General features: G+C 49.4%; 1 protein-coding gene across 1 annotated transcript in view; it reads left to right on the top strand.

The window, feature by feature from the left end:
- The first annotated feature begins 4,006 nt into the window (after positions 1-4,006).
- LOC139059839 (hydroxylysine kinase) overlaps positions 4,007-18,354 on the top strand; it is a 345,249-nt gene continuing 330,901 nt past the window's right edge. Inside the window, exon 1 of the mRNA XM_070538251.1 lies at positions 4,007-4,107. The gene's annotated coding sequence lies outside the window, so the exon portion shown is untranslated. The remainder of the gene's footprint in view (positions 4,108-18,354) is intronic.

Below are 18,354 nucleotides of genomic sequence, written 5' to 3'. Positions count from 1 at the left end.
TCCTTCTTGCCCGCGACGCCAAGAGTATAAGAGCAGCTGCCCCCGGACGCCAGGAGAGAGGCTCCGATTTCTTCTGTTGAGTAACGTGCACTCCCGTCTCTCTACTTCGGTCGACCTGACCGCCCGCTCTTTGCGATGCTAGAATAAACAAGTTGTTCTGTTAGCAGTCGCCTCATGCTTTGCTGGGACCTTCGGATGCTTCCAGTGTGCCCCAGGCCGCCAGGCCAACGCTACCCTTGGGGCTTGCGACCCACTTGCAACAACGGGCGCCAACGGTCCGGTTGCAACAACGGGTGTCAGCACTGAGGTTCCAACAGCTGGTGGCAGCGCTGAGATTCCAACAGCCGGTGCCATCGGTGCGGTTCAAACAACCCGAATCAGCGAAGCAGTGCTGGCGGCCGTTCACCTGCAAAAAATGAGATTCATGCATCAATGCTCGACAAGTTACATCATTTTGTAAGTTACAAACAAGTTACAAATTTTGGGTTGCTTCAATCTGAATATACAGATCGGAAAAATCACGAAGAAAATTGAGGCACATGTACTACAAGGCATGAAGAGCTTACTTCTTGGCTTAGACACTACCTGTCTACTTAACGTGTCTCTGGATCTTGATACCCTGACCCTACGCCAAGGGAATGACATCCTCCACGCTCGCCTACAAAACTATTCCACGGCTAATATGAATGACTGTTGGCAGGAAGTAGAAGTTTTTGGTGCATCTAAATGACACCCAGAGAATAGCATTGAAGCAGCTTGTCCATTAGTACGAGGACCTTTCTTTCCAAATCATGGACTGGCATTGCATGCATCACTAGCGAAACGCATCCCAATCATCTCACCACCAATGTTCCCATCCGCAGGGCTCCCTATCGATGCTTAGAAACCGATAGCGTCGAAATGGGCAGACCAATCAACGACCTTCTCACGCAAGGAGTAATACAACTACCTCCGTCACCGTGACAAGAAAAAAGGAGAAGCATGCACGCGTTTCAGCGTAGATTACCGCAAGCTAGACGCAGTGACAGTGCCCGGCTATCAACCCATTCCTCGCATCGACGGCGTTCTTAAATGTCTCGGGAAATCGCTGTATTTCTCGACGTTAGATGTAATGTCAGGTTACTGGCACGGGAGTATGCATCCGGAAGACATTCTGAAAACCGCCTTTGTCACACGTACCGGTCACTACAAATGGCTTGTCATGCCTTTTAATCTCCGGAACGCTCCAGCCTCTTTCGAACGGGCTGTCAAGTCCATTGTGACTAAACACCACTTTACGCACGTGACAAACTACTTCGATGTCCTTGTCGTCTATTCTGATACTTTCCCAGACCATTGGAAGCACCTAGACGCCGTTTTGAACGCTTTGAGAAGCGAATGCGTTAAACTGAAATAGAAGAAATGTCAGTTCAGCACAAACTTCTGTTGAGTACTTGGGGCACAGGCTTGGCACAGTCACTCCGAAGCAAAGCAACGTGGATGCAATCCTGCGGTTCCCACGCCATCACGCCCTAAAGAGTTACAGCGTTTTCTCAGCACCGTCAATGTTTACCGTCGATACATCGCCCGCTTCAGTGAAATTGCTCATCCATTGACACGCCTACTCAGCAAAGACCCCACCTGGAAATGGCTTGTGAAGTGGCTGGAAATGGACTGTGAACTGGCTTTTACTCATCTTAATTAAGAAGTGTGTAACGGAAGAACTCATCCTTGCCATCTACGATACCACCAAACATTGCGTGATACACTGGGATGCGTCCAACAAAGGTATCCACGCTGTCTTGAAACAGGCGGCTGAAGATCGAGAGCATCCAGTTGCATGCCATTCACGCCAAGCTGCTAAAACATGACATAAATTACGCCATTATAGAACTCGAACGTTAGCAATTATTGATGCCATCGATAAATGGCATTGTTATCTACATGGAAAACATTTCGCTCTGGTCACCAATCACGCGGCATTGTAGTGCCTTAAAAACATCAAAAATCCTCGAGGCCGTCTGTCCCGATGGTCGTTGAAGCTCTCCATGTACAACGTAAACATCAAGCGCCAAAATGACATTAGCAACGTTGAAGCCGATGCACTGTATAGAAACCCTATCATTTAGCTACTATCTGCTGAACAAGTGCGAGAGTGTCACCACGACAAACCGCCTTGTAAGCATACCATTGAGAATGGAGTGACCATAGTGATGTGCAGAGGAATACGAAAAGTCCACGTTCCTCTCCGGTCTTCTCTTCTTCAGAAGGCTTATGGCGCTTTCACTCATGTCGGAGTAAAAACTTTTTTGTCCGTGAAATAGAAAATTACATCCTGACTGATCGTCAGCTTGTGTTCATTGCATTCATTGCTAGAATCCCGAAGAAAGGTAGCACGCCTAACATTGCTTTTCCGCCTTTGGAAAAGGGAACTACAACTTGGTCATTCCCCCTATGTCCAGCCGCTACCAGCTAGAGCTACCAGAAATTATCACCCCTATTTTCGCGAGTATAAATTGCTTTAAATATTCCTTCTTTCCTAGAACAATAAATGATAGGAACTCTCTGCCGACTGATGTATTTCTGTCCAATAACATATTACATGCCATTGAAAAACAGCATTTGAAATAAACCTGTTACCGCATGAGTACTTTCATGCGTGTTAGCATGAAAAAAAACAACAACCTGTGTAAACTGTGCAAAACTGTGTAAACTGATACTGTAAATATTTCTCTCCTTTCAATTCAATCCCTTGCATTGTATTCTTGTAGAATGTGTTTTTTATGTATTTATATCATCCTTCAATGTACCTCATATGATTCAATGTATTTCATATTTCATATGCACTTCTTTTCTTTGAACGTATTTAATTGCATTGCTGTGTTAACGTATTCCCTCATGCCTGGGTCACAAGTTGGCCTGCAGTATTTAGTAAATAAATAATAATAAATAAATAATCTTTTATGTCACATCGTCAAATAGCTCTTAGCACAGTCGACACACATCCGCACGCTTCCATCATACGATTTTGTGGTTGTTGATGTGTCATTTTATTGTATTTAACCTGGGGCGAGTGACACAAATTGTTGTTGTCGTATTTTTCTTAAAACTGGTGTGCATACCTTTTCTCTTAAGCGCGTTTTGTAAGTCCTGTTTTTGTTACATATTTTGGTTTGTTACATTTGTTGCTCTAAACCTGTTGTTACAACCATCCCGTTGTGTTTTTCTGTATTTAATCACGTTCGACACGTGTATTGCTTATTTGTCACAAATGAAAGCACCTTGCAGCAGAAGTCTGTTTTCTGCTGCCGAAAACGAAGGAACACGAAGAAACACAGACAGCGCTCCTTTGTGTTTCTTCGTTTTCCTTGTATTCCGTCTCGTTTTCTTTGCGCTGGTCAGACTTTACTTCCGAAGAACGAATAAAGGCGCGTCGACCACGTAGTGGCGGCGTCGGCGTAACCGGCAAATTCAGATGTAATTGCGAAGCACCAAAGGGACGCGTCCAAAAGCAAGACAGCGTCAAACGGCTGCGCACGTCGATATTCGCGGTCACCGCGATGATTGGAACAACGCTGCTATCACAGCTAAGGAAAGGAATCTGATGACTCGGCTTTTGGTGGAATCTCTACTTACGTAAACCACACTATCAAGAGGACAGATGGGAAGCTACTCTCGCTCACTACGTCATATTTTGGCGTAAAGGGGACTAATGACTCTCCCAAGAACACGTACTGATACCGAACCGTATGTTTTTTTTTTCTCGTTGACTTCGTCAAAGACGAAAAACTTGACCATACGTCGATTTTACCAAGGTAGGAAGTGGAATTTGTTGTTAGTGAAATACCAGCTGAAAATTTCACTGTTGGAAATTGTTGCAGCGCACAAAATAGGCTGCGCGGCAGCAGCTGCCCCGCCTGGCCGGACAGGCTCTGCGCATCAGATAAATCGATTGAGTGCCTCTTTCGGCTCCGGCAGCCGGTCGGAAGAACTCGGCAGTCTCCGTTATCGGGCCGAGTGAGGAGGGGCACTGGTGGAGGGAGGTGCAGGCCAGTTGCGAGCAGTGAAGGAAGGCGTGTCGAGCCAGCCCATCGCGTGTCGGAGCTCAGCGCCGTCGTCGCAGTCGAGGTGAGCATTGGCTTCTTTCGAGGTACGCGTTTGTGTGCCAGGGTCTCGGGAGCGGGTGGAGTAGTGTAAAGATGCGGTACTGCCGACGTACCACCCAAATTTTACTATTGGTTGCAGAGTGTCACAAATTTGGATTAATGTTGTACTTCAAAAGGCCAGCTTCATACTTTTAATGCTTTGGGTATGGTAATGTGAAGAAATTCGTGTCGGCTTGTAGGTTTACGCAGGCGACAGTGCCAGTGGAAACCGTAATTTATCGTCTGCATTGCAATGGCGCGAAGATAAAATGCCTTCTGAGCAGAAACCAAGCAAACGCCATGATCTCGTGATGCGCCCGACTCTCGACGCCTTGCGACACTGGCAAGTGTCGCAAGGCGTCGGTTTAGTCCCGTGATGTACGCACGAGTGCACTTTCACAACCTGGCATGTGGCCAGCGGCCTATCGCGGGCAATCCTGCTCGAAGTTGTCGGAGAGCTTGCTGAGGGGCAGATGTCGTGGTGGTTCAAGGAATAATTGCGAATGATTGACGAGTGACAAACACATACCCGTTTATGCCACTCAATTACCATGCTGACACGACGCGTGACCCTGTTAGCGCCTCCACTAAAACTAAAAACAAAACAAAAACCGACAGAATTTGACATACTAGCATAAGCAATAAAAGAAAAGTTCGTACCATGTAGCGTCAAGCTCAAATTTCGGCAATATTTGACAGTCCACATTGAAGGCAAAGTTAAAAGCTCGTTAACTAATCGGGAGCAGTCCCGTTCCCATTTCCTTATTTTTACATATTGTTGGCGGTGTCCTTTCTGCAGTTTCAGTTAATTGGTTTCGAATAACGTACCGTCGATGGTAGCAAATACAAAAGAAGAGGTCCCAGAATGAAATACTTCATTGGGACTGGTTGATGTGATGATTCTAGTATGACTAGAACAGCAATAGATCAAAATAGTCTTGCACCTAATCTATAGCGAGTGCTAACAAGTAAATTTAGAACTGCATACAGGGCAAACAGAAACAACAAAATGGCAACAATGACTAGGATAGAGCATTTCTTGTGCCAACTACTATGTGAAACAGTATGAGATATGTATTTTAAGCAGCAGATTAAAACATTTTAAGTCTAAAAGAGTTTTAAAACTGCGTGGACGAAGGCTTATGATTTAGAATTTTAGTTTTGCACTGTTTGTTGTCCGTTCAGTGTGGGGCAGTCTATTTCTTTTCTGCTAGAAAAGAGGCTACGCGTGACACTCACCGTTGTTCCATTTGGCTTTACCGGGACCGGGACTGTTCTGCGTAACCCGCCCTCTATTTGAGTGTACTGTAATCGCGGCCTTTTGTCGCTTCCGTCTTGGGGGCCGTCTTTTAATGTAGAGCTAGTTTCGCTATGGTGGCTGTAGAGGCATCATACGCACGTCACTTATTCAACTTGTCTAGGTTTTGCCAGAAGGCGGCACTTCATCTGGTACGTATAAGGTGCTCCGGACTGGGCTCTGGCAGTCTATTTCTTTTCTGCTAGAAAATAGGCTACCCGTGACACTCACCGTTGTTCCATTTGGCTTTACCGGGACCGGGACTGTTCTGCGTAACCCGCCCTCTATTTGAGTGTACTGTAATCGCGGCCTTTTGTCGCTTCCGTCTTGGGGGCCGTCTTTTACTGTAGAGCTAGTTTCGCTATGGCGGCTGTAGAGGCATCATACGCACGTCATTTATTCAACTTGTCTAGGTTTTGCCAGAGGGCGGCACTTCATCTGGTACGTATAAGGTGCTCCGGACTGGGCTCTGGCAGTCTATTTCTTTTCTGCTAGAAAATAGGCTACCCGTGACACTCACCGTTGTTCCATTTGGCTTTACCGGGACCGGGACTGTTCTGCGTAACCCGCCCTCTATTTGACTGTACTGTAATCGCGGCCTTTTGTCGCTTCCGTCTTGGGGGCCGTCTTTTAATGTAGAGCTAGTTTCGCTATGGTGGCTGTAGAGGCATCATACGCACGTCACTTATTCAACTTGTCTAGGTTTTGCCAGAGGGCGGCACTTCATCTGGTACGTATAAGGTGCTCCGGACTGGGCTCTGGCAGTCTATTTCTTTTCTGCTAGAAAATAGGCTACCCGTGACACTCACCGTTGTTCCATTTGGCTTTACCGGGACCGGGACTGTTCTGCGTAACCCGCCCTCTATTTGAGTGTACTGTAATCGCGGCCTTTTGTCGCTTCCGTCTTGGGGGCCGTCTTTTAATGTAGAGCTAGTTTCGCTATGGCGGCTGTAGAGGCATCATACGCACGTCACTTATTCACTTGTCTAGGTTTTGCCAGAGGGCGGCACTTCATCTGGTACGTAGAAGGTGCTCCGGACTGGGCTCTGGCAGTCTATTTCTTTTCTGCTAGAAAATAGGCTACGCGTGACACTCACCGTTGTTCTATTTGGCTTTACCGGGACCGGGACTGTTCTGCGTAACCTGCCCTCTATTTGAGTGTACTGTAATCGCGGCCTTTTGTCGCTTCCGTCTTGGGGGCCGTCTTTTAATGTAGAGCTAGTTTCGCTATGGCGGCTGTAGAGGCATCATACGCACGTCACTTATTCACTTGTCTAGGTTTTGCCAGATGGCGGCACTTCATCTGGTACGTATAAGGTGCTCCGGACTGGGCTCTGGCAGTCTATTTCTTTTCTGCTAGAAAATAGGCTACCCGTGACACTCACCGTTGTTCCATTTGGCTTTACCGGGACCGGGACTGTTCTGCGTAACCCGCCCTCTATTTGAGTGTACTGTAATCGCGGCCTTTTGTCGCTTCCGTCTTGGGGGCCGTCTTTTAATGTAGAGCTAGTTTCGCTATGGCGGCTGTAGAGGCATCATACGCACGTCACTTATTCACTTGTCTAGGTTTTGCCAGAGGGCGGCACTTCATCTGGTACGTATAAGGGGCTCCGGACTGGGCTCTGGCAGTCTATTTCTTTTCTGCTAGAAAATAGGCTACGCGTGACACTCACCGTTGTTCTATTTGGCTTTACCGGGACCGGGACTGTTCTGCGTAACCTGCCCTCTATTTGAGTGTACTGTAATCGCGGCCTTTTGTCGCTTCCGTCTTGGGGGCCGTCTTTTAATGTAGAGCTAGTTTCGCTATGGCGGCTGTAGAGGCATCATACGCACGTCACTTATTCACTTGTCTAGGTTTTGCCAGAGGGCGGCACTTCATCTGGTACGTATAAGGTGCTCCGGACTGGGCTCTGGCAGTCTATTTCTTTTCTGCTAGAAAATAGGCTACCCGTGACACTCACCGTTGTTCCATTTGGCTTTACCGGGACCGGGACTGTTCTGCGTAACCCGCCCTCTATTTGAGTGTACTGTAATCGCGGCCTTTTGTCGCTTCCGTCTTGGGGGCCGTCTTTTAATGTAGAGCTAGTTTCGCTATGGTGGCTGTAGAGGCATCATACGCACGTCACTTATTCAACTTGTCTAGGTTTTGCCAGAGGGCGGCACTTCATCTGGTACGTATAAGGTGCTCCGGACTGGGCTCTGGCAGTCTATTTCTTTTCTGCTAGAAAATAGGCTACCCGTGACACTCACCGTTGTTCCATTTGGCTTTACCGGGACCGGGACTGTTTTGCGTAACCCGCCCTCTATTTGAGTGTACTGTAATCGCGGCCTTTTGTCGCTTCCGTCTTGGGGGCCGTCTTTTAATGTAGAGCTAGTTTCGCTATGGCGGCTGTAGAGGCATCATACGCACGTCACTTATTCACTTGTCTAGGTTTTGCCAGAGGGCGGCACTTCATCTGGTACGTATAAGGTGCTCCGGACTGGGCTCTGGCAGTCTATTTCTTTTCTGCTAGAAAATAGGCTACCCGTGACACTCACCGTTGTTCCATTTGGCTTTACCGGGACCGGGACTGTTCTGCGTAACCCGCCCTCTATTTGAGTGTACTGTAATCGCGGCCTTTTGTCGCTTCCGTCTTGGGGGCCGTCTTTTAATGTAGAGCTAGTTTCGCTATGGCGCTGTAGAGGCATCATACGCACGTCACTTATTCAACTTGTCTAGGTTTTGCCAGAAGGCGGCACTTCATCTGGTACGTATAAGGTGCTCCGGACTGGGCTCTGGCAGTCTATTTCTTTTCTGCTAGAAAATAGGCTACCCGTGACACTCACCGTTGTTCCATTTGGCTTTACCGGGACCGGGACTGTTTTGCGTAACCCGCCCTCTATTTGAGTGTACTGTAATCGCGGCCTTTTGTCGCTTCTGTCTTGGGGGCCGTCTTTTAATGTAGAGCTAGTTTCGCTATGGCGGCTGTAGAGGCATCATGCGCACGTCACTTATTCAACTTGTATAGGTTTTGCCAGAGGGCGGCACTTCATCTTGTACGTATAAGGTGCTCCGGATTGGGCTCTGGCAGTCTATTTCTTTTCTGCTAGAAAATAGGCTACCCGTGACACTCACCGTTGTTCCATTTGGCTTTACCGGGACCGGGACTGTTCTGCGTAACCCGCCCTCTATTTGAGTGTACTGTAATCGCGGCCTTTTGTCGCTTCCGTCTTGGGGGCCGTCTTTTAATGTAGAGCTAGTTTCGCTATGGCGCTGTAGAGGCATCATACGCACGTCACTTATTCAACTTGTATAGGATTTGCCAGAGGGCGGCACTTCATCTGGTACGTATAAGGTGCTCCGGACTGGGCTCTGGCAGTCTATTTCTTTTCTGCAAGAAAATAGGCTACCCGTGACTCTCACCGTTGTTCCATTTGGCTTTACCGGGACCGGGACTGTTCTGCGTAACCCGCCCTCTATTTGAGTGTACTGTAATCGCGGCCTTTTGTCGCTTCCGTCTTGGGGGCCGTCTTTTAATGTAGAGCTAGTTTCGCTATGGCGGCTGTAGAGGCATCATACGCACGTCACTTATTCAACTTGTCTAGGTTTTGCCAGAAGGCGGCACTTCATCTGGTACGTATAAGGTGCTCCGGACTGGGCTCTGGCAGTCTATTTCTTTTCTGCTAGAAAATAGGCTACCCGTGACACTCACCGTTGTTCCATTTGGCTTTACCGGGACCGGGACTGTTCTGCGTAACCCGCCCTCTATTTGAGTGTACTGTAATCGCGGCCTTTTGTCGCTTCCGTCTTGGGGGCCGTCTTTTACTGTAGAGCTAATTTCGCTATGGCGGCTGTAGAGGCATCATACGCACGACATTTATTCAACTTGTCTAGGTTTTGCCAGAGGGCGGCACTTCATCTGGTACGTATAAGGTGCTCCGGACTGGGCTCTGGCAGTCTATTTCTTTTCTGCTAGAAAATAGGCTACCCTTGACACTCACCGTTGTTCCATTTGGCTTTACCGGGACCGGGACTGTTCTGCGTAACCCGCCCTCTATTTGACTGTACTGTAATCGCGGCCTTTTGTCGCTTCCGTCTTGGGGGCCGTCTTTTAATGTAGAGCTAGTTTCGCTATGGTGGCTGTAGAGGCATCATACGCACGTCACTTATTCAACTTGTCTAGGTTTTGCCAGAGGGCGGCACTTCATCTGGTACGTATAAGGTGCTCCGGACTGGGCTCTGGCAGTCTATTTCTTTTGTGCTAGAAAATAGGCTACCCGTGACACTCACCGTTGTTCCATTTGGCTTTACCGGGACCGGGACTGTTCTGCGTAACCCGCCCTCTATTTGAGTGTACTGTAATCGCGGCCTTTTGTCGCTTCCGTCTTGGGGGCCGTCTTTTAATGTAGAGCTAGTTTCGCTATGGCGGCTGTAGAGGCATCATACGCACGTCACTTATTCACTTGTCTAGGTTTTGCCAGAGGGCGGCACTTCATCTGGTACGTATAAGGTGCTCCGGACTGGGCTCTGGCAGTCTATTTCTTTTCTGCTAGAAAATAGGCTACGCGTGACACTCACCGTTGTTCTATTTGGCTTTACCGGGACCGGGACTGTTCTGCGTAACCTGCCCTCTATTTGAGTGTACTGTAATCGCGGCCTTTTGTCGCTTCCGTCTTGGGGGCCGTCTTTTATAGTAGAGCTAGTTTCGCTATGGCGGCTGCAGAGGCATCATACGCACGTCACTTATTCACTTGTCTAGGTTTTGCCAGAGGGCGGCACTTCATCTGGTACGTATAAGGTGCTCCGGACTGGGCTCTGGCAGTCTATTTCTTTTCTGCTAGAAAATAGGCTACCCGTGACACTCACCGTTGTTCCATTTGGCTTTACCGGGACCGGGACTGTTCTGCGTAACCCGCCCTCTATTTGAGTGTACTGTAATCGCGGCCTTTTGTCGCTTCCGTCTTGGGGGCCGTCTTCTAATGTAGAGCTAGTTTCGCTATGGCGGCTGTAGAGGCATCATGCGCACGTCACTTATTCAACTTGTATAGGTTTTGCCAGAGGGCGGCACTTCATCTGGTACGTATAAGGTGCTCCGGACTGGGCTCTGGCAGTCTATTTCTTTTCTGCTAGAAAATAGGCTACCCGTGACACTCACCGTTGTTCCATTTGGCTTTACCGGGACCGGGACCGTTCTGCGTAACCCGCCCTCAATTTGAGTGTACTGTAATCGCGGCCTTTTGTCGCTTCCGTCTTGGGGGCCGTCTTTTACTGTAGAGCTATTTTCGCTATGGCGGCTGTAGAGGCATCATACGCACGTCACTTATTCAACTTGTCTAGGTTTTGCCTGAAGGCGGCACTTCATCTGGTACGTATAAGGTGCTCCGGACTGGGCTCTGGCAGTCTATTTCTTTCTGCTAGAAAATAGGCTACCCGTGACACTCACCGTTGTTCCATTTGGCTTTACCGGGACCGGGACTGTTCTGCGTAACCCGCCCTCTATTTGAGTGTACTGTAATCGCGGCCTTTTGTCGCTTCCGTCTTGGGGGCCGTCTTTTACTGTAGAGCTAGTTTCGCTATGGCGGCTGTAGAGGCATCATACGCACGTCACTTATTCAACTTGTCTAGGTTTTGCCAGAAGGCGGCACTTCATCTGGTACGTATAAGGTGCTCCGGACTGGGCTCTGGCAGTCTATTTCTTTTCTGCTAGAAAATAGGCTACCCGTGACACTCACCGTTGTTCCATTTGGCTTTACCGGGACCGGGACCGTTCTGCGTAACCCGCCCTCAATTTGAGTGTACTGTAATCGCGGCCTTTTGTCGCTTCCGTCTTGGGGGCCGTCTCTTACTGTAGAGCTAGTTTCGCTATGGCGGCTGTAGAGGCATCATACGCACGTCATTTATTCAACTTGTCTAGGTTTTGCCAGAGGGCGGCACTTCATCTGGTACGTATAAGGTGCTCCGGACTGGGCTCTGGCAGTCTATTTCTTTTCTGCTAGAAAATAGGCTACCCGTGACACTCACCGTTGTTCCATTTGGCTTTACCGGGACCGGGACTGTTCTGCGTAACCCGCCCTCTATTTGACTGTACTGTAATCGCGGCCTTTTGTCGCTTCCGTCTTGGGGGCCGTCTTTTAATGTAGAGCTAGTTTCGCTATGGTGGCTGTAGAGGCATCATACGCACGTCACTTATTCAACTTGTCTAGGTTTTGCCAGAGGGCGGCACTTCATCTGGTACGTATAAGGTGCTCCGGACTTGGCTCTGGCAGTCTATTTCTTTTCTGCTAGAAAATAGGCTACCCGTGACACTCACCGTTGTTCCATTTGGCTTTACCGGGACCGGGACTGTTCTGCGTAACCCGCCCTCTATTTGAGTGTACTGTAATCGCGGCCTTTTGTCGCTTCCGTCTTGGGGGCCGTCTTTTAATGTAGAGCTAGTTTCGCTATGGCGGCTGTAGAGGCATCATACGCACGTCACTTATTCAACTTGTCTAGGTTTTGCCAGAAGGCGGCACTTCATCTGGTACGTATAAGGTGCTCCGGACTGGGCTCTGGCAGTCTATTTCTTTTCTGCTAGAAAATAGGCTACCCGTGACACTCACCGTTGTTCCATTTGGCTTTACCGGGACCGGGACTGTTCTGCGTAACCCGCCCTCTATTTGAGTGTACTGTAATCGCGGCCTTTTGTCGCTTCCGTCTTGGGGGCCGTCTTTTAATGTAGAGCTAGTTTCGCTATGGCGGCTGTAGAGGCATCATACGCACGTCACTTATTCAACTTGTCTAGGTTTTGCCAGAGGGCGGCACTTCATCTGGTACGTATAAGGTGCTCCGGACTGGGCTCTGGCAGTCTATTTCTTTTCTGCTAGAATATAGGCTACCCGTGACACTCACCGTTGTTCCATTTGGCTTTACCGGGACCGGGACTGTTCTGCGTAACCCGCCCTCTATTTGAGTGTACTGTAATCGCGGCCTTTTGTCGCTTCCGTCTTGGGGGCCGTCTTTTAATGTAGAGCTAGTTTCGCTATGGCGGCTGTAGAGGCATCATACGCACGTCACTTAATCAACTTGTCTAGGTTTTGCCAGAAGGCGGCACTTCATCTGGTACGTATAAGGTGCTCCGGACTGGGCTCTGGCAGTCTATTTCTTTTCTGCTAGAAAATAGGCTACCCGTGACACTCACCGTTGTTCCATTTGGCTTTACCGGGACCGGGACTGTTCTGCGTAACCCGCCCTCTATTTGAGTGTACTGTAATCGCGGCCTTTTGTCGCTTCCGTCTTGGGGGCCGTCTTTTAATGTAGAGCTAGTTTCGCTATGGCGGCTGTAGAGGCATCATACGCACGTCACTTATTCAACTTGTCTAGGTTTTGCCAGAAGGCGGCACTTCATCTGGTACGTATAAGGTGCTCCGGACTGGGCTCTGGCAGTCTATTTCTTTTCTGCTAGAAAATAGGCTACCCGTGACACTCACCGTTGTTCCATTTGGCTTTACCGGGACCGGGACTGTTCTGCGTAACCCGCCCTCTATTTGAGTGTACTGTAATCGCGGCCTTTTGTCGCTTCCGTCTTGGGGGCCGTCTTTTAATGTAGAGCTAGTTTCGCTATGGCGGCTGTAGAGGCATCATACGCACGTCACTTATTCAACTTGTCTAGGTTTTGCCAGAGGGCGGCACTTCATCTGGTACGTATAAGGTGCTCCGGACTGGGCTCTGGCAGTCTATTTCTTTTCTGCTAGAAAATAGGCTACGCGTGACACTCACCGTTGTTCTATTTGGCTTTACCGGGACCGGGACTGTTCTGCGTAACCTGCCCTCTATTTGAGTGTACTGTAATCGCGGCCTTTTGTCGCTTCCGTCTTGGGGGCCGTCTTTTATAGTAGAGCTAGTTTCGCTATGGCGGCTGTAGAGGCATCATACGCACGTCACTTATTCACTTGTCTAGGTTTTGCCAGAGGGCGGCACTTCATCTGGTACGTATAAGGTGCTCCGGACTGGGCTCTGGCAGTCTATTTCTTTTCTGCTAGAAAATAGGCTACCCGTGACACTCACCGTTGTTCCATTTGGCTTTACCGGGACCGGGACTGTTCTGCGTAACCCGCCCTCTATTTGAGTGTACTGTAATCGCGGCCTTTTGTCGCTTCCGTCTTGGGGGCCGTCTTCTAATGTAGAGCTAGTTTCGCTATGGCGGCTGTAGAGGCATCATGCGCACGTCACTTATTCAACTTGTATAGGTTTTGCCAGAGGGCGGCACTTCATCTGGTACGTATAAGGTGCTCCGGACTGGGCTCTGGCAGTCTATTTCTTTTCTGCTAGAAAATAGGCTACCCGTGACACTCACCGTTGTTCCATTTGGCTTTACCGGGACCGGGACCGTTCTGCGTAACCCGCCCTCAATTTGAGTGTACTGTAATCGCGGCCTTTTGTCGCTTCCGTCTTGGGGGCCGTCTTTTACTGTAGAGCTATTTTCGCTATGGCGGCTGTAGAGGCATCATACGCACGTCACTTATTCAACTTGTCTAGGTTTTGCCTGAAGGCGGCACTTCATCTGGTACGTATAAGGTGCTCCGGACTGGGCTCTGGCAGTCTATTTCTTTCTGCTAGAAAATAGGCTACCCGTGACACTCACCGTTGTTCCATTTGGCTTTACCGGGACCGGGACTGTTCTGCGTAACCCGCCCTCTATTTGAGTGTACTGTAATCGCGGCCTTTTGTCGCTTCCGTCTTGGGGGCCGTCTTTTACTGTAGAGCTAGTTTCGCTATGGCGGCTGTAGAGGCATCATACGCACGTCACTTATTCAACTTGTCTAGGTTTTGCCAGAAGGCGGCACTTCATCTGGTACGTATAAGGTGCTCCGGACTGGGCTCTGGCAGTCTATTTCTTTTCTGCTAGAAAATAGGCTACCCGTGACACTCACCGTTGTTCCATTTGGCTTTACCGGGACCGGGACCGTTCTGCGTAACCCGCCCTCAATTTGAGTGTACTGTAATCGCGGCCTTTTGTCGCTTCCGTCTTGGGGGCCGTCTCTTACTGTAGAGCTAGTTTCGCTATGGCGGCTGTAGAGGCATCATACGCACGTCATTTATTCAACTTGTCTAGGTTTTGCCAGAGGGCGGCACTTCATCTGGTACGTATAAGGTGCTCCGGACTGGGCTCTGGCAGTCTATTTCTTTTCTGCTAGAAAATAGGCTACCCGTGACACTCACCGTTGTTCCATTTGGCTTTACCGGGACCGGGACTGTTCTGCGTAACCCGCCCTCTATTTGACTGTACTGTAATCGCGGCCTTTTGTCGCTTCCGTCTTGGGGGCCGTCTTTTAATGTAGAGCTAGTTTCGCTATGGTGGCTGTAGAGGCATCATACGCACGTCACTTATTCAACTTGTCTAGGTTTTGCCAGAGGGCGGCACTTCATCTGGTACGTATAAGGTGCTCCGGACTTGGCTCTGGCAGTCTATTTCTTTTCTGCTAGAAAATAGGCTACCCGTGACACTCACCGTTGTTCCATTTGGCTTTACCGGGACCGGGACTGTTCTGCGTAACCCGCCCTCTATTTGAGTGTACTGTAATCGCGGCCTTTTGTCGCTTCCGTCTTGGGGGCCGTCTTTTAATGTAGAGCTAGTTTCGCTATGGCGGCTGTAGAGGCATCATACGCACGTCACTTATTCAACTTGTCTAGGTTTTGCCAGAAGGCGGCACTTCATCTGGTACGTATAAGGTGCTCCGGACTGGGCTCTGGCAGTCTATTTCTTTTCTGCTAGAAAATAGGCTACCCGTGACACTCACCGTTGTTCCATTTGGCTTTACCGGGACCGGGACTGTTCTGCGTAACCCGCCCTCTATTTGAGTGTACTGTAATCGCGGCCTTTTGTCGCTTCCGTCTTGGGGGCCGTCTTTTAATGTAGAGCTAGTTTCGCTATGGCGGCTGTAGAGGCATCATACGCACGTCACTTATTCAACTTGTCTAGGTTTTGCCAGAGGGCGGCACTTCATCTGGTACGTATAAGGTGCTCCGGACTGGGCTCTGGCAGTCTATTTCTTTTCTGCTAGAATATAGGCTACCCGTGACACTCACCGTTGTTCCATTTGGCTTTACCGGGACCGGGACTGTTCTGCGTAACCCGCCCTCTATTTGAGTGTACTGTAATCGCGGCCTTTTGTCGCTTCCGTCTTGGGGGCCGTCTTTTAATGTAGAGCTAGTTTCGCTATGGCGGCTGTAGAGGCATCATACGCACGTCACTTAATCAACTTGTCTAGGTTTTGCCAGAAGGCGGCACTTCATCTGGTACGTATAAGGTGCTCCGGACTGGGCTCTGGCAGTCTATTTCTTTTCTGCTAGAAAATAGGCTACCCGTGACACTCACCGTTGTTCCATTTGGCTTTACCGGGACCGGGACTGTTCTGCGTAACCCGCCCTCTATTTGAGTGTACTGTAATCGCGGCCTTTTGTCGCTTCCGTCTTGGGGGCCGTCTTTTAATGTAGAGCTAGTTTCGCTATGGCGGCTGTAGAGGCATCATACGCACGTCATTTATTCAACTTGTCTAGGTTTTGCCAGAGGGCGGCACTTCATCTGGTACGTATAAGGTGCTCCGGACTGGGCTCTGGCAGTCTATTTCTTTTCTGCTAGAAAATAGGCTACCCGTGACACTTACCGTTGTTCCATTTGGCTTTACAGGGACCGGGACTGTTCTGCGTAACCCGCCCTCTATTTGAGTGTACTGTAATCGCGGCCTTTTGTCGCTTCCGTCTTGGGGGCCGTCTTTTAATGTAGAGCTAGTTTCGCTATGGCGGCTGTAGAGGCATCATACGCACGTCACTTATTCAACTTGTATAGGTTTTGCCAGAGGGCGGCACTTCATCTGGTACGTATAAGGTGCTCCGGACTGGGCTCTGGCAGTCTATTTCTTTTCTGCAAGAAAATAGGCTACCCGTGACACTCACCGTTGTTCCATTTGGCTTTACCGGGACCGGGACTGTTCTGCGTAACCCGCCCTCTATTTGAGTGTACTGTAATCGCGGCCTTTTGTCGCTTCCGTCTTGGGGGCCGTCTTTTAATGTAGAGCTAGTTTCGCTATGGCGGCTGTAGAGGCATCATACGCACGTCACTTATTCAACTTGTCTAGGTTTTGCCAGAAGGCGGCACTTCATCTGGTACGTATAAGGTGCTCCGGACTGGGCTCTGGCAGTCTATTTCTTTTCTGCTAGAAAATAGGCTACCCGTGACACTCACCGTTGTTCCATTTGGCTTTACCGGGACCGGGACCGTTCTGCGTAACCCGCCCTCAATTTGAGTGTACTGTAATCGCGGCCTTTTGTCGCTTCCGTCTTGGGGGCCGTCTCTTACTGTAGAGCTAGTTTCGCTATGGCGGCTGTAGAGGCATCATACGCACGTCATTTATTCAACTTGTCTAGGTTTTGCCAGAGGGCGGCACTTCATCTGGTACGTATAAGGTGCTCCGGACTGGGCTCTGGCAGTCTATTTCTTTTCTGCTAGAAAATAGGCTACCCGTGACACTCACCGTTGTTCCATTTGGCTTTACCGGGACCGGGACTGTTTTGCGTAACCCGCCCTCTATTTGACTGTACTGTAATCGCGGCCTTTTGTCGCTTCCGTCTTGGGGGCCGTCTTTTAATGTAGAGCTAGTTTCGCTATGGTGGCTGTAGAGGCATCATACGCACGTCACTTATTCAACTTGTCTAGGTTTTGCCAGAGGGCGGCACTTCATCTGGTACGTATAAGGTGCTCCGGACTGGGCTCTGGCAGTCTATTTCTTTTCTGCTAGAAAATAGGCTACCCGTGACACTCACCGTTGTTCCATTTGGCTTTACCGGGACCGGGACTGTTTTGCGTAACCCGCCCTCTATTTGAGTGTACTGTAATCGCGGCCTTTTGTCGCTTCCGTCTTGGGGGCCGTCTTTTAATGTAGAGCTAGTTTCGCTATGGCGGCTGTAGAGGCATCATACGCACGTCACTTATTCACTTGTCTAGGTTTTGCCAGAAGGCGGCACTTCATCTGGTACGTATAAGGTGCTCCGGACTGGGCTCTGGCAGTCTATTTCTTTTCTGCTAGAAAATAGGCTACCCGTGACACTCACCGTTGTTCCATTTGGCTTTACCGGGACCGGGACTGTTCTGCGTAACCCGCCCTCTATTTGAGTGTACTGTAATCGCGGCCTTTTGTCGCTTCCGTCTTGGGGGCCGTCTTTTACTGTAGAGCTAGTTTCGCTATGGCGGCTGTAGAGGCATCATACGCACGTCATTTATTCAACTTGTCTAGGTTTTGCCAGAGGGCGGCACTTCATCTGGTACGTATAAGGTGCTCCGGACTGGGCTCTGGCAGTCTATTTCTTTTCTGCTAGAAAATAGGCTACCCGTGACACTCACCGTTGTTCCATTTGGCTTTACCGGGACCGGGACAGTTCTGCGTAACCCGCCCTCTATTTGACTGTACTGTAATCGCGGCCTTTTGTCGCTTCCGTCTTGGGGGCCGTCTTTTAATGTAGAGCTAGTTTCGCTATGGTGGCTGTAGAGGCATCATACGCACGTCACTTATTCAACTTGTCTAGGTTTTGCCAGAGGGCGGCACTTCATCTGGTACGTATAAGGTGCTCCGGACTGGGCTCTGGCAGTCTATTTCTTTTCTGCTAGAAAATAGGCTACCCGTGACACTCACCGTTGTTCCATTTGGCTTAACCGGGACCGGGACTGCTCTGCGTAACCCGCCCTCTATTTGAGTGTACTGTAATCGCGGCCTTTTGTCGCTTCCGTCTTGGGGGCCGTCTTTTAATGTAGAGCTAGTTTCGCTATGGCGCTGTAGAGGCATCATACGCACGTCACTTATTCAACTTGTATAGGATTTGCCAGAGGGCGGCACTTCATCTGGTACGTATAAGGTGCTCCGGACTGGGCTCTGGCAGTCTATTTCTTTTCTGCAAGAAAATAGGCTACCCGTGACTCTCAC

This window comes from Dermacentor albipictus, chromosome 5 (assembly GCF_038994185.2).
Source record: "Dermacentor albipictus isolate Rhodes 1998 colony chromosome 5, USDA_Dalb.pri_finalv2, whole genome shotgun sequence".
In the NCBI taxonomy this organism is placed as follows: Eukaryota; Metazoa; Arthropoda; class Arachnida; order Ixodida; family Ixodidae; genus Dermacentor; species Dermacentor albipictus.
This window is presented reverse-complemented; position numbering and strand designations above follow the sequence as displayed.